The sequence below is a fragment of the Syngnathus typhle genome, unplaced genomic scaffold, assembly GCF_033458585.1.
Source record: "Syngnathus typhle isolate RoL2023-S1 ecotype Sweden unplaced genomic scaffold, RoL_Styp_1.0 HiC_scaffold_28, whole genome shotgun sequence".
In the NCBI taxonomy this organism is placed as follows: domain Eukaryota; kingdom Metazoa; phylum Chordata; class Actinopteri; order Syngnathiformes; family Syngnathidae; genus Syngnathus; species Syngnathus typhle.
Window position 1 is genome coordinate 307,399 of NW_026871934.1, and position 14,206 is coordinate 321,604.

Genomic DNA, 14,206 nt, shown 5'->3' on the forward strand with positions numbered 1-14,206 from the left:
TGGCGGAATCCCCTGTCAGGAAGAGCTTCAACTCCCACCTCCGGCAGAACTTTTCCCAGGTCCCGGGGGAGGCGGGGGACATTGAGTCCGAGTGGACCTTGTTCCGCGCCTCCATTGTTGAGGCGGCCGACCGGAGCTGCGGTCGTAAGGTCATTGGTGCCTGTCGTGGCGGCAATCCCCAAACCCGCTGGTGGACACCGGCGGTAAGGGATGCCGTCAAGCTGAAGAAGGAGTCCTATCGGGCCGTTTTGGCCTGCGGGACTCCCGAGGCAGCTGACAGGTACCGGATGGCCAAGCGGAACGCGGCTTCGGCGGTTGCTGAGGCAAAAACCCGGGCGTGGGAGGAGTTTGGCCAGGCCATGGAGAATGACTTCCGGACGGCTTCGAGGAAATTCTGGTCCACCATCCGGCGTCTCAGGAGGGGGAAGCAGTGCAACGTCAACACTGTTTACAGTGGAGATGGCGTGCTGCTGACCTCAAATAGGGACGTCGTGTGTCGGTGGGGAGAATACTTCGAAGAACTCCTCAATTCCACCGACACGCCTTCCATTGTGGAGGCAGGGCCTGGGGACTCTGATGCGGACTCTCCAATCTCTGAGAGCGTTTTTTTCGATGCCAACCTAACCAGAGTGACGGGAGCGGCACAATTCAGAAAAAGTGCTCAGCTCGCCGAGAAAATGCGATTTAAGCAATAAAATTAAAAATGCTTATAAAACATAAACCAAACGTTGGAGGTGGTCATTTCTTCATGCGCAGTGATAAACTCGGCACTCTAAAGCACCCGAGAGCGTTTTTTTCGATGCCAACCTAACCAGAGTGACGGGAGCGGCACAATTCAGAAAAAGTGCTCAGCTCGCCGAGAAAATGCGATTTAAGCAATAAAATTAAAAATGCTTATAAAACATAAACCAAACGTTGGAGGTGGTCATTTCTTCATGCGCAGTGATAAACTCGGCACTCTAAAGCACCCGAGAGCGTTTTTTTCGATGCCAACCTAACCAGAGTGACGGGAGCGGCACAATTCAGAAAAAGTGCTCAGCTCGCCGAGAAAATGCGATTTAAGCAATAAAATTAAAAATGCTTATAAAACATAAACCAAACGTTGGAGGTGGTCATTTCTTCATGCGCAGTGATAAACTCGGCACTCTAAAGCACCCGGGAGCGTTTTTTTCGATGCCAACCTAACCAAAGTGACGGGAGCGGCACAATTCAGAAAAAGTGCTCAGCTCGCCGAGAAAATGCGATTTAAGCAATATGCTTATAAAACATAAACCAAACGTTGGAGGTGGTCATTTCTTCATGCGCAGTGATAAACTCGGCACTCTAAAGCACCCGAGAGCGTTTTTTTCGATGCCAACCTAACCAGAGTGACGGGAGCGGCACAATTCAGAAAAGTGCTCAGCTCGCCGAGAAAATGCGATTTAAGCAATAAAATTAAAAATGCTTATAAAACATAAACCAAACGTTGGAGGTGGTCATTTCTTCATGCGCAGTGATAAACTCGGCACTCTAAAGCACCCGAGAGCGTTTTTTTCGATGCCAACCTAACCAGAGTGACGGGAGCGGCACAATTCAGAAAAAGTGCTCAGCTCGCCGAGAAAATGCGATTTAAACAATAAAATTAAAAATGCTTATAAAACATGAACCAAACGTTGGAGGTGGTCGTTTCTTCATGCGCAGTGATAAACTCGGCACTCTAAAGCACCCGAGAGCGTTTTTTTCGATGCCAACCTAATCAGAGTGACGGGAGCGGCACAATTCAGAAAAAGTGCTCAGCTCGCCGAGAAAATGCGATTTAGGCAATAAAATTAAAAATGCTTATAAAACATAAACCAAACGTTGGAGATGGTCATTTCTTCATGCGCAGTGATAAACTCGGCACTCTAAAGCACCCAAGAGCGTTTTTTTCGATGCCAACCTAACCAGAGTGACGGGAGCGGCACAATTCAGAAAAAGCGCTCAGCTCGCCGAGAAAATGCGATTTAACCAATTAAATTAAAAATGCTTATAAAACATAAACCAAACGTTGGAGGTGGTCATTTCTTCATGCGCAGTGATAAACTCGGCACTCTAAAGCACCCGAGAGCGTTTTTTTCGATGCCAACCTAACCAGAGTGACGGGAGCGGCACAATTCAGAAAAAGCGCTCAGCTCGCCGAGAAAATGCGATTTAAGCAATAAAATTAAAAATGCTTATAAAACATAAACCAAACCTTGGAGGTGGTCATTTCTTCATGCGCAGTGATAAACTCGGCACTCTAAAGCACCCGAGAGCGTTTTTTTCGATGCCAACCTAACCAGAGTGACGGGAGCGGCACAATTCAGAAAAAGCGCTCAGCTCGCCGAGAAAATGCGATTTAAGCAATAAAATTAAAAATGCTTATAAAACATAAACCAAACGTTGGAGGTGGTCATTTCTTCATGCGCAGTGGTAAACTCGGCACTCTAAAGCACCCGAGAGCGTTTTTTTCGATGCCAACTTAACCAGAGTGACGGGAGCGGCACAATTCAGAAAAAGTGCTCAGCTCGCCGAGAAAATGCGATTTAAGCAATAAAATTAAAAATGCTTATAAAACATGAACCAAACGTTGGAGGTGGTCATTTCTTCATGCGCAGTGATAAACTCGGCACTCTAAAGCACCCGAGAGCGTTTTTTTCGATGCCAACCTAACCAGAGTGACGGGAGCGGCACAATTCAGAAAAAGCGCTCAGCTCGCCGAGAAAATGCGATTTAACCAATTAAATTAAAAATGCTTATAAAACATAAACCAAACGTTGGAGGTGGTCATTTCTTCATGCGCAGTGATAAACTCGGCACTCTAAAGCACCCGAGAGCGTTTTTTTCGATGCCAACCTAACCAGAGTGACGGGAGCGGCACAATTCAGAAAAAGCGCTCAGCTCGCCGAGAAAATGCGATTTAAGCAATAAAATTAAAAATGCTTATAAAACATAAACCAAACGTTGGAGGTGGTCATTTCTTCATGCGCAGTGATAAACTTGGCACTCTAAAGCACCCGAGAGCGTTTTTTTCGATGCCAACCTAACCAGAGTGACGGGAGCGGCACAATTCAGAAAAAGCGCTCAGCTCGCCGAGAAAATGCGATTTAAGCAATAAAATTAAAAATGCTTATAAAACATAAACCAAACGTTGGAGGTGGTCATTTCTTCATGCGCAGTGGTAAACTCGGCACTCTAAAGCACCCGAGAGCGTTTTTTTCGATGCCAACCTAACCAGAGTGACGGGAGCGGCACAATTCAGAAAAAGTGCTCAGCTCGCCGAGAAAATGCGATTTAAGCAATAAAATTAAAAATGCTTATAAAACATGAACCAAACGTTGGAGGTGGTCATTTCTTCATGCGCAGTGATAAACTCGGCACTCTAAAGCACCCGAGAGCGTTTTTTTCGATGCCAACCTAACCAGAGTGACGGGAGCGGCACAATTCAGAAAAAGTGCTCAGCTCGCCGAGAAAATGCGATTTAAGCAATAAAATTAAAAATTCTTATAAAACATAAACCAAACGTTGGAGGTGGTCATTTCTTCATGCGCAGTGATAAACTCGGCACTCTAAAGCACCCGAGAGCGTTTTTTTCGATGCCAACCTAACCAGAGTGACGGGAGCGGCACAATTCAGAAAAAGCGCTCAGCTCGCCGAGAAAATGCGATTTAAGCAATAAAATTAAAAATGCTTATAAAACATAAACCAAACGTTGGAGGTGGTCATTTCTTCATGCGCAGTGATAAACTCGGCACTCTAAAGCACCCGAGAGCGTTTTTTTCGATGCCAACCTAACCAGAGTGACGGGAGCGGCACAATTCAGAAAAAGCGCTCAGCTCGCCGAGAAAATGCGATTTAAGCAATAAAATTAAAAATGCTTATAAAACAAAAACCAAACGTTGGAGGTGGTCATTTCTTCATGCGCAGTGATAAACTCGGCACTCTAAAGCACCCGAGAGCGTTTTTTTCGATGCCAACCTAACCAGAGTGACGGGAGCGGCACAATTCAGAAAAAGCGCTCAGCTCGCCGAGAAAATGCGATTTAAGCAATCAAATTAAAAATGCTTATAAAACATAAACCAAACGTTGGAGGTGGTCATTTCTTCATGCGCAGTGATAAACTCGGCACTCTAAAGCACCCGAGAGCGTTTTTTTCGATGCCAACCTAACCAGAGTGACGGGAGCGGCACAATTCAGAAAAAGTGCTCAGCTCGCCGAGAAAATGCGATTTAAGCAATAAAATTAAAAATAATTATAAAACATAAACCAAACGTTTGAGGTGGTCATTTCTTCATGCGCAGTGATAAACTCGGCACTCTAAAGCACCCGAGAGCGTTTTTTTCGATACCAACCTAACCAGAGTGACGGGAGCGGCACAATTCAGAAAAAGTGCTCAGCTCGCCGAGAAAATGCGATTTAAGCAATAAAATTAAAAATGCTTATAAAACATAAACCAAACGTTGGAGGTGGTCATTTCTTCATGCGCAGTGATAAACTCGGCACTCTAAGCACCCGAGAGCGTTTTTTTCGATGCCAACCTAACCAGAGTGATGGGAGCGGCACAATTCAGAAAAAGCGCTCAGCTCGCCGAGAAAATGCGATTTAAGCAATAAAATTAAAAATGCTTATAAAACATAAACCAAACGTTGGAGGTGGTCATTTCTTCATGCGCAGTGATAAACTCGGCACTCTAAAGCACCCGAGAGCGTTTTTTTCGATGCCAACCTAACCAGAGTGACGGGAGCGGCACAATTCAGAAAAAGTGCTCAGCTCGCCGAGAAAATGCGATTTAAGCAATAAAATTAAAAATGCTTAAAAAAAATAAACCAAACGTTGGAGGTGGTCATTTCTTCATGCGCAGTGATAAACTCGGCACTCTAAAGCACCCGAGAGCGTTTTTTTCGATGCCAACCTAACCAGAGTGACGGGAGCGGCACAATTCAGAAAAAGTGCTCAGCTCGCCGAGAAAATGCGATTTAAGCAATAAAATTAAAAATGCTTATAAAACATAAACCAAACGTTGGAGGTGGTCATTTCTTCATGCGTAGTGATAAACTCGGCACTCTATAGCACCCGAGAGCGTTTTTTTCGATGCCAACCTAACCAGAGTGACGGGAGCGGCACAATTCAGAAAAAGTGCTCAGCTCGCCGAGAAAATGCGATTTAAGCAATAAAATTAAAAATGCTTATAAAACATAAACCAAACGTTGGAGGTGGTCATTTCTTCATGCGCAGTGATAAACTCGGCACTCTAAAGCACCCGAGAGCGTTTTTTTCGATGCCACCCTAACCAGAGTGACGGGAGCGGCACAATTCAGAAAAAGCGCTCAGCTCGCCGAGAAAATGCGATTTAAGCAATAAAATTAAAAATGCTTATAAAACATAAACCAAACGTTGGAGTTGGTCATTTCTTCATGCGCAGTGATAAACTCGGCACTCTAAAGCACCCGAGAGCGTTTTTTTTCGATGCCAACCTAACCAGAGTGACGGGAGCGGCACAATTCAGAAAAAGTACTCAGCTCGCCGAGAAAATGCATGCGATTTAAGCAATAAAATTAAAAATGCTTATAAAACATAAACCAAACGTTGGAGGTGGTCATTTCTTCATGCGCAGTGATAAACTCGGCACTCTAAAGCACCCGAGAGCGTTTTTTTCGATGCCAACCTAACCAGAGTGACGGGAGCGGCACAATTCAGAAAAAGTGCTCAGCTCGCCGAGAAAATGCGATTTAAGCAATACAATTAAAAATGCTTATAAAACATAAACCAAACGTTGGAGGTGGTCATTTCTTCATGCGCAGTGATAAACCCGGCACTCTAAAGCACCCGAGAGCGTTTTTTTCGATGCCAACCTAACCAGAGTGACGGGAGCGGCACAATTCAGAAAAAGTGCTCAGCTCGCCGAGAAAATGCGATTTAAGCAATAAAATTAAAAATGCTTATAAAACATAAACCAAACGTTGGAGGTGGTCATTTCTTCATGCGCAGTGATAAACTCGGCACTCTAAAGCACCCGAGAGCGTTTTTTTCGATGCCAACCTAACCAGAGTGACGGGAGCGGCACAATTCAGAAAAAGTGCTCAGCTCGCCGAGAAAATGCGATTTAAGCAATAAAATTAAAAATGCTTATAAAACATAAACCAAACGTTGGAGGTGGTCATCTCTTCATGCGGAGTGATAAACTCGGCACTCTAAAGCACCCGAGAGCGTTTTTTTCGATGCCAACCTAACCAGAGTGATGGGAGCGGCACAATTCAGAAAAAGTGCTCAGCTCGCCGAGAAAATGCGATTTAAGCAATAAAATTAAAAATGCTTATAAAACATAAACCAAACGTTGGAGGTGGTCATTTCTTCATGCGCAGTGATAAACTCGGCACTCTAAAGCACCCGAGAGCGTTTTTTTCTATGCCAACCTAACCAGAGTGACGGGAGCGGCACAATTCAGAAAAAGTGCTCAGCTCGCCGAGAAAATGCGATTTAAGCAATAAAATTAAAAATGCTTATAAAACATAAACCAAACGTTGGAGGTGGTCATTTCTTCATGCGCAGTGATAAACTCGGCTCTCTAAAGCACCCGAGAGCGTTTTTTTCGATGCCACCTTAACCAGAGTGACGGGAGCGGCACAATTCAGAAAAAGTGCTCAGCTCGCCGAGAAAATGCGATTTAAGCAATAAAATTAAAAATGCTTATAAAACATAAACCAAACGTTGGAGTTGGTCATTTCTTCATGCGCAGTGATAAACTCGGCACTCTAAAGCACCCGAGAGCGTTTTTTTCGATGCCAACCTAACCAGAGTGACGGGAGCGGCACAATTCAGAAAAAGTGCTCAGCTCGCCGAGAAAATGCATGCAATCTAAGCAATAAAATTAAAAATGCTTATAAAACATAAACCAAACGTTGGAGGTGGTCATTTCTTCATGCGCAGTGATAAACTCGGCACTCTAAAGCACCCGAGAGCGTTTTTTTCGATGCCAACCTAACCAGAGTGACGGGAGCGGCACAATTCAGAAAAAGTGCTCAGCTTGCCGAGAAAATGCGATTTAAGCAATAAAATTAAAAATGCTTATAAAACATAAACCAAACGTTGGAGGTGGTCATTTCTTCATGCGCAGTGATAAACTCGGCACTCTAAAGCACCCGAGAGCGTTTTTTTCGATGCCAACCTAACTAGAGTGACGGGAGCGGCACAATTCAGAAAAAGTGCTCAGCTCGCCGAGAAAATGCGATTTAAGCAATAAAATTAAAAATGCTTATAAAACATAAACCAAACGTTGGAGGTGGTCATTTCTTCATGCGCAGTGATAAACTCGGCACTCTAAAGCACCCGAGAGCGTTTTTTTCGATGCCAACCTAACCAGAGTGACGGGAGCGGCACAATTCAGAAAAAGTGCTCAGCTCGCCGAGAAAATGCGATTTAAGCAATAAAATTAAAAATGCTTATAAAACATAAACCAAACGTTGGAGGTGGTCATTTCTTCATGCGCAGTGATAAACTCGGCACTCTAAAGCACCCGAGAGCGTTTTTTTCGATGCCAACCTAACCAGAGTGACGGGAGCGGCACAATTCAGAAAAAGTGCTCAGCTCGCCGAGAAAATGCGATTTAAGCAATAAAATTAAAAATGCTTATAAAACATAAACCAAACGTTGGAGGTGGTCATTTCTTCATGCGCAGTGATAAACTCGGCACTCTAAAGCACCCGGGAGCGTTTTTTTCGATGCCAACCTAACCAGAGTGACGGGAGCGGCACAATTCAGAAAAAGTGCTCAGCTCGCCGAGAAAATGCGATTTAAGCAATATGCTTATAAAACATAAACCAAACGTTGGAGGTGGTCATTTCTTCATGCGCAGTGATAAACTCGGCACTCTAAAGCACCCGAGAGCGTTTTTTTCGATGCCAACCTAACCAGAGTGACGGGAGCGGCACAATTCAGAAAAGTGCTCAGCTCGCCGAGAAAATGCGATTTAAGCAATAAAATTAAAAATGCTTATAAAACATAAACCAAACGTTGGAGGTGGTCATTTCTTCATGCGCAGTGATAAACTCGGCACTCTAAAGCACCCGAGAGCGTTTTTTTCGATGCCAACCTAACTAGAGTGACGGGAGCGGCACAATTCAGAAAAAGTGCTCAGCTCGCCGAGAAAATGCGATTTAAGCAATAAAATTAAAAATGCTTATAAAACATAAACCAAACGTTGGAGGTGGTCATTTCTTCATGCGCAGTGATAAACTCGGCACTCTAAAGCACCCGAGAGCGTTTTTTTCGATGCCAACCTAACCAGAGTGACGGGAGCGGCACAATTCAGAAAAGGTGCTCAGCTCGCCGAGAAAATGCGATTTAAGCAATAAAATTAAAAATGCTTATAAAACATAAACCAAACGTTGGAGGTGGTCATTTCTTCATGCGCAGTGATAAACTCGGCACTCTAAAGCACCCGAGAGCGTTTTTTTCGATGCCAACCTAACCAGAGTGACGGGAGCGGCACAATTCAGAAAAAGTGCTCAGCTCGCCGAGAAAATGCGATTTAACCAATTAAATTAAAAATGCTTATAAAACATAAACCAAACGTTGGAGGTGGTCATTTCTTCATGCGCAGTGATAAACTCGGCACTCTAAAGCACCCGGGAGCGTTTTTTTCGATGCCAACCTAACCAGAGTGACGGGAGCGGCACAATTCAGAAAAAGTGCTCAGCTCGCCGAGAAAATGCGATTTAAGCAATATGCTTATAAAACATAAACCAAACGTTGGAGGTGGTCATTTCTTCATGCGCAGTGATAAACTCGGCACTCTAAAGCACCCGAGAGCGTTTTTTTCGATGCCAACCTAACCAGAGTGACGGGAGCGGCACAATTCAGAAAAGTGCTCAGCTCGCCGAGAAAATGCGATTTAAGCAATAAAATTAAAAATGCTTATAAAACATAAACCAAACGTTGGAGGTGGTCATTTCTTCATGCGCAGTGATACACTCGGCACTCTAAAGCACCCGAGAGCGTTTTTTTCGATGCCAACCTAACCAGAGTGACGGGAGCGGCACAATTCAGAAAAAGTGCTCAGCTCGCCGAGAAAATGCGATTTAAACAATAAAATTAAAAATGCTTATAAAACATGAACCAAACGTTGGAGGTGGTCGTTTCTTCATGCGCAGTGATAAACTCGGCACTCTAAAGCACCCGAGAGCGTTTTTTTCGATGCCAACCTAATCAGAGTGACGGGAGCGGCACAATTCAGAAAAAGTGCTCAGCTCGCCGAGAAAATGCGATTTAGGCAATAAAATTAAAAATGCTTATAAAACATAAACCAAACGTTGGAGATGGTCATTTCTTCATGCGCAGTGATAAACTCGGCACTCTAAAGCACCCGAGAGCGTTTTTTTCGATGCCAACCTAACCAGAGTGACGGGAGCGGCACAATTCAGAAAAAGCGCTCAGCTCGCCGAGAAAATGCGATTTAACCAATTAAATTAAAAATGCTTATAAAACATAAACCAAACGTTGGAGGTGGTCATTTCTTCATGCGCAGTGATAAACTCGGCACTCTAAAGCACCCGAGAGCGTTTTTTTCGATGCCAACCTAACCAGAGTGACGGGAGCGGCACAATTCAGAAAAAGCGCTCAGCTCGCCGAGAAAATGCGATTTAAGCAATAAAATTAAAAATGCTTATAAAACATAAACCAAACCTTGGAGGTGGTCATTTCTTCATGCGCAGTGATAAACTCGGCACTCTAAAGCACCCGAGAGCGTTTTTTTCGATGCCAACCTAACCAGAGTGACGGGAGCGGCACAATTCAGAAAAAGCGCTCAGCTCGCCGAGAAAATGCGATTTAAGCAATAAAATTAAAAATGCTTATAAAACATAAACCAAACGTTGGAGGTGGTCATTTCTTCATGCGCAGTGGTAAACTCGGCACTCTAAAGCACCCGAGAGCGTTTTTTTCGATGCCAACTTAACCAGAGTGACGGGAGCGGCACAATTCAGAAAAAGTGCTCAGCTCGCCGAGAAAATGCGATTTAAGCAATAAAATTAAAAATGCTTATAAAACATGAACCAAACGTTGGAGGTGGTCATCTCTTCATGCGGAGTGATAAACTCGGCACTCTAAAGCACCCGAGAGCGTTTTTTTCGATGCCAACCTAACCAGAGTGATGGGAGCGGCACAATTCAGAAAAAGTGCTCAGCTCGCCGAGAAAATGCGATTTAAGCAATAAAATTAAAAATGCTTATAAAACATAAACCAAACGTTGGAGGTGGTCATTTCTTCATGCGCAGTGATAAACTCGGCACTCTAAAGCACCCGAGAGCGTTTTTTTCGATGCCAACCTAACTAGAGTGACGGGAGCGGCACAATTCAGAAAAAGTGCTCAGCTCGCCGAGAAAATGCGATTTAAGCAATAAAATTAAAAATGCTTATAAAACATAAACCAAACGTTGTAGGTGGTCATTTCTTCATGAGCAGTGATAAACTCGGCACTCTGAAGCACCCAAGAGCGCTTTTTTCTATGCCAACGTAACCAGAGTGACGGGAGACGCACCATTCAGAAAACGTGCTCAGCTCGTCGAGAAAATGCGATTTAAGCAATAAAATTAAAAATGCTTATAAAACATAAACTAAACGTTGCAGGTGGTCATTTCTTCATGCGCAGTGATAAACTCGGCACTCTGAAGCACACAAGAGCGCTTTTTACTATGCCAACCTCACCAGAGTGACATTGTCACGCTGCTGACCGCTGGACCAACAGCGACCCCCAGTCCACCAGTGCCCTCCCCGATAGATCGGCAGATTCCCGCGCCCATGGCAATGGGGGTCAGGCTGGCTCCCCCTGAACGATACGCCGGAGAACCCGGGGGCAGCAAAGCATTTGTCACAGAGTGTGAGATGCAATTTGAGCGGTCCCCAGGCGATTTCCCCACCGAACGCTCCCGGGTTGCCTACATGCTCTCGTACTTGACAGGAAGAGCCCGGGCGTGGGCAACGGCAGAATGGGCCCGGGATTCCGCCACCTGCCGCTCTCTCTACGCGTTCGTCGAGGCCCTGCGCATGGTATTCGATCCAGTTTCCTCGGACCGTGAAAAGGTGCGCGAGCTGTGCCAGCTGTCCCAGGGTTGAGAGTCAGTCAGCGACTACGCGATCCGCTTCCGCACTCTGGCCGCGGAATGCGGGTAGAACCAGACGGCCCTGTATGATGTCTTCCTTAAGGGTCTTTCTGGAACCATCCAGGACCAACTCGTTCCCCTCGATCTCCCCGCTGACCTCGGCAGCTCTATAATGTTACATGTGGTGTCCCACAGGGATCGGTTCTCGGACCAATTATTTTTAATATTTATATGATTCCGCTTGGGGACATAATACGTAAATATAATATTAGTTTTCAATGCTATGCGGATGACACCCAATTATATATGCCGTTATCGATGACAGATCCGCGGGATTGTTGTAATCTTGAGAAGTGCCTTGCGGAGATCAAGCAATGGATGTCTCTCAACTTCCTTCGTCTTAACCCAGATAAAACTGAGATGTTGATAATTGGTCCAACTCGTTATCAACACTTATTCAAGGAAACCGCTATAACTATAGATAACCGTACTATTACTCAAATCGATACTGTAACTAATCTCGGGGTAATATTTGACCAAACTCTCTCCTTTCAAAAGCACATTAAGAATATAACCAGAATTGCGTTTTTTCACCTTCGTAATATTGCAAAGATTCGTCCGATCCTCTCGACTGGTGATGCGGAAACTATTGTACATGCGTTCGTCACGTCGCGCCTGGACTACTGTAATGTACTATTTTCGGGTCTTCCTAAGTCCCGCATCAAAAGTCTACAGTTAGTACAAAATGCTGCTGCAAGGCTGCTTTCTCGGACAAGAAATTTTGATCACATTACCCCAATACTAGCCAACTTACATTGGCTCCCAGTCCATTTAAGATGTGACTTCAAGGTTCTTCTACTAACCTATAAATCACTGCATGGCTTAGCGCCTTCATATCTCGTCGACCTAGTTGTTCCTTATGTTCCGTCTCGTAACCTTCGTTCGCAAAACGCTACCCTTTTAGCGACACCGAGGGCCAAGAAAATGTCCGCAGGCTCTAGAGCATTTTCTATTCGGGCTCCAGAGCTTTGGAATGCCCTACCAATGGATATTAGGACTGCTACCTCAGTAGAAACATTTAAGACACGTTTAAAGACACATTTCTATGACATGGCCTTTAACTAACCTGTAGTGGCCGATTCGGCTGGTTTTTGTTTTCTCTCCCTCTCCACCGCCTCCCTCCCCCCTCCCCGGCCGGGGAGGTGGTTAGGTGGCACCCATGCTGACAGCGGCTATCTGGATTCTCGTGGGCCAATTCAGGATGGGTTAACTGCAGCTCAACCTCCTCGAAGACACTGCCAGGACAATTGAGGGCTCCTTCGGCAGCCCTCTGCTATGACATGGACATCCACTTTTTATTTAATTGATTTTCATGTTGTATCATTTGTGCCCTCTCTGCATCCATTTCAACCTGGTGATGCCATTTGGTCTCACCAATGCCCCCGCAGTTTTTCAAGCAATGATTAACGATGTTCTGGGAGACTTTATAGATCGTTTTGTTTATGTCTACTTGGATGACATTCTAATCTATTCACCTGATACGGAGACCCATGAGAACCATGTTAAGTCGGTCCTGCAACGCCTCCTGGACCATCACCTTTACGTGAAGGCGGAGAAGAGCGAGTTCCACGTCGACACTATATCCTTCCTTGGCTTCATCATAACCCCCGGTAAGGTACAAATGGACCCAGCAAAAGTAAGCGCCGTGACCCAATGGCCCAGACCCGACAACCGCAAGAAAGTGCAGCAATTTCTAGGCTTTGCTAATTTCTACAGACGTTTCATCCGAGGTTTCAGTGCCACAGCGACCCCGCTGCATGCTCTGACTTCTCCAACAGCCCCCTTCTGTTGGACGACGGAGGCAGAGGCCGCCTTCCAGGAACTAAAGAGGCGATTCAGCACTGCCCCGATCCTCACACTACCCGACCCCTCTCGTCAGTTCGTGGTGGAGGTAGACGCCTCCAGTCGAGGAATCAGCGCCGTCCTGTCCCAAAGGTCACCAGAGGACAACAAGCTTCATCCGTGCGCTTACCTGTCCCGGCGGATGACCCCCGCCGAACAGATCTACGACGTAGGTGATCGAGAGTTGTTGGCGGTGAAGCAGGCGCTCGAGGAATGGAGATACTGGCTGGAGGGAGCCCAACAACCCTTCTTAGTGTGGACGGATCATAAAAACCTACAGTACCCCAAGAACGCAAAACGGCTGAACTCACGCCAGGCTCGTTGGTCGCTTTTTTTTAACCGTTTCAATTTCACCCTGTCCTACAGACCGGGTGCCAAGAACGTCAAACCCGATGCACTGTCGCGCGTCTACAGTCCCGATCCGGAGGCCAAGGAGCCCGAACCCATTCTTCGTCCTCACTGTGTGGTGGGGGCCGTAACCTGGCCCATAGAAGATCAAGTGAAGCAGGCCAACGGCGACGCACCACCCCCTGGTAACTGCCCGACGAATCGACTTTTTGTGCCGCCCAGGCTGCGTCCCCAAGTCGTCCACTGGGGACACACCTCCCGGCTCGCCTGCCATCCCGGCGTACGACGAACCCTGTACGTTGTACAGCAGCGGTTCTGGTGGCCCTCCATGGAGGCCGACGTCAGGGAGTACGTGGCAGCCTGCTCCGTCTGTGCGCGCAACAAGAACACCCCCAGCGCCCGGGTGGGGTTGCTGCAACCTCTCCCCATTCCCTCTCGTCCCTCTCTGTGGACTTTGTCACGGGACTTCCCGAGTCCAAAGGGAAGACGACGATACTCACAGTAGTAGACCGATTTTCTAAGATGGCCCACTTCATTGCCTTGCCCAAGTTGCCCTCAGCTAAACGAACGGCCAAAGTCCTTATGGACCATGTTTTTAGAATACACGAATAGAATAGACATTGTGTGTTAATTTACTAAGTAGATAAAGTCTAGCCAATATTTAGTTGCATTGTTCCACAGGAAAGCGGCAATTCAAGTTATCTGATCACACTCGAGGACGAGTCACCCAACCATGAGAGAAGAACAGCTGGTTGAGGAAAGAGGACAGATTCTGCGGGGGTCACGGGCCGACATTGAAGTGCTAATTCACACCACACTGCATTCCTTAGCTAATCAGCGTTGCTACAGACACAATCTTCCCT